This window comes from Penaeus vannamei, chromosome 39, assembly GCF_042767895.1.
Source record: "Penaeus vannamei isolate JL-2024 chromosome 39, ASM4276789v1, whole genome shotgun sequence".
Lineage (NCBI taxonomy): Eukaryota > Metazoa > Arthropoda > Malacostraca > Decapoda > Penaeidae > Penaeus > Penaeus vannamei.
The window spans coordinates 14,981,379-14,983,878 of record NC_091587.1 but is presented as its reverse complement, the minus strand read 5'-3'; the positions used below and the strand labels follow the sequence as shown (position 1 = coordinate 14,983,878).

Genomic DNA, 2,500 nt, shown 5'->3' with positions numbered 1-2,500 from the left:
ATCAGATATAAAGAAAACAGACATAAATTAAAATTCGACCATATGCCATCATAAACGGATAAATATTAGATTACAGTTACATTGCATAGGATCAGTCTAATGATTAGAAGATTCCCTGCATTACTTTCTTGTTTATTGCATGCCGAAAACAATATACAAGAAATACATTACCAAACCAATATTGTAACATTCGACAGCGTAAAATGCATCCGCATCTCTTTATAGAAAATGTCTTCAATGTATAACTAGAAAATTTAACCTGTAAACTTGATTTATGTAAAAAATATAGATAGATAGGGCTGAAGGTTTATAGTCACCATATGGGGCTGTGGCTCTACTTTTGATGATGCCTAGCTAGAAGACCAGCTGCCGTGACATCAAATGAAATTTCCGCTGCGATGACGTTCGGTCTGCCACATCATATCAGTTCGTATCAGAATGGTTTCAATAATTTTCATATTCATATAAATATAGAAAAATATCTCAATATTTTTTAAACACTTCTTTTGCATCAAACCATCTGTAGTCATACAATATAAAAAAAAATACGGACTCCGGAAAAATAATTCAGAAGTGACGTCACCATCCGTCGGTCGTCTTTTGTTTCCGTTAAGCAGACGAATTTCCGTAGATTTCCAGCCCAGCTTGCACAGGTGTAAGAACACTGCCATAGGCACGAGTCCATGTGATTATAATTAAATCTACTCTTGTACATGGAGAAGCAGGTATTTGCGTAGTAGCAATTGGCAGTCAACCTCCATGAGATTTATATCACAATTTGTAAACAACGCGACGTTGCTACAGAGAAAAAATAAATATATTTACACATGTTTAGTAAATTATTTCATGGAGATATGTATTTGTGTTACGACAAATAAGATATATAAATGGCTTTTCTCCGCGATCCCGTGAGAAATCGCAGGACGTGGGGTAGGGTTGTTTTTCAGGATGTTGCTATAGAAGAATATGGTAACAAATTTGCACTGGGTTTTGAAGTCGCTGTTGTTTCAAGATTCAGGAAGTTTGTACTCTGCATTTGAAGTCTCATCTTAATGTTATTAGAAGCTTTCCTTTTTAGCCTATTTGTTTATTACATATATGTTGGGAATGTTTTTCCAACCTGTATATAATATTCCCATTTCTGTATCTGTAAACTCTGAAATTCTCTTTAGGATTTTATTTTCGTTTTTCTTTTCACTTTTGGGAGTTATGTCTGCCCGTTTGAGTTTCTCACACCTTATAAGAATATATGTTGAATTTTCATATACGTCTTGAACATGAAAGCGTCAGAATTTGTTTCATTATTGCAACTCCTAATTTTCGATGGAGCTGATGACCTCATTGCATATCAATACATGATTGGTGGGATTTACTAGCTCGTTCTGTGCATGTGCAGGATCAAATTTTGAGCCTATATGGTTAATGCTGGTCCAGATGTGTATTAAAAGTTGATCCTGGATGCTGACATTGTGCATGTGCAGTAGAGAACAGGATTAAACTTTATTACGATATTAACTTTTATGACGCGAACAGAAGACGCCCATAGTCGCATGGATAATTACTGCAATAATTAGAATCATCACACGAAATACCGTGTGGATGGTGATAGTGATTATCGACCGTAATGATAATGTTCCTCTTCCTCCCTATTAAAATCATCGTCACCATTATCATTCTTATAAGCATAAAGATAATGATAGCAATAACATTGATATTAACAATAAGAATAATGATGATAATGATAAGCATGTTGATAATGGTAATAATAAAGATAATGATAATAACAGCACTATTAGTAGTAACAAAAATGTAATAATAGTTTTAACAGTAATAACAATGATGGTGAACTTAGCCCTGTCTGTCTGTCATCTCTCTCTGCCTCGTCTGACAAGACATGGCCTTTTATGTGGTGGTTCCCTTCTTGGGCAGGTGCCAGTTTCCATCTGCTGGTGTATCAGATTCATTCAGCCGTAGCAATGGGGGATAGTTCACATGGCTTGCTGAAAGGGGTTGTGTAGGTCACCCGGTCAACTAGGATTGGGTGTGGGATGCGCTAAGCAGCTGCTTCCTCTAGTGATGTAGACTCAGGAGGACTTCAAAAGGAAGGTACAACTTTTGTTCTAGCTGGGAAAAATGTGTGGAACTATATTGTTTACATTACATTGCCATGCAAAAGAGTCACCCTCAAGCACTGAATGCACATTGGGATACAGATACTGCGAGACATCTACAGATGGTTCTTGGTAATTTGATGATTGCCAAGGTCGTTGCATGCCAGGCCAGCAACAGGGCAAAGGAGGAGAATGGTAATAAGTTTGTCAATCACCTTACCAAGTTGCATGGAAAAGGAAGGTGTAATAAGAATAATTTGTCACAAGAAGGGTAGTGTGTCTCATGAGGTGTTAATCACTTTGGATTAGTTAGGATTAGCGAATTCAGTACAGCACTACCAAATTGCAGAGAGAAAAAAGAATGAACAAAAATCCCACATCTTCGGACT

General features: G+C 36.7%; 1 protein-coding gene across 1 annotated transcript in view; it reads right to left on the bottom strand.

Moving 5' to 3' along the window:
• Positions 1–2,500, bottom strand: part of LOC113821083 (organic cation transporter protein) — a 302,263-nt gene that overhangs the window by 282,012 nt on the left and 17,751 nt on the right. The window lies entirely within an intron of this gene.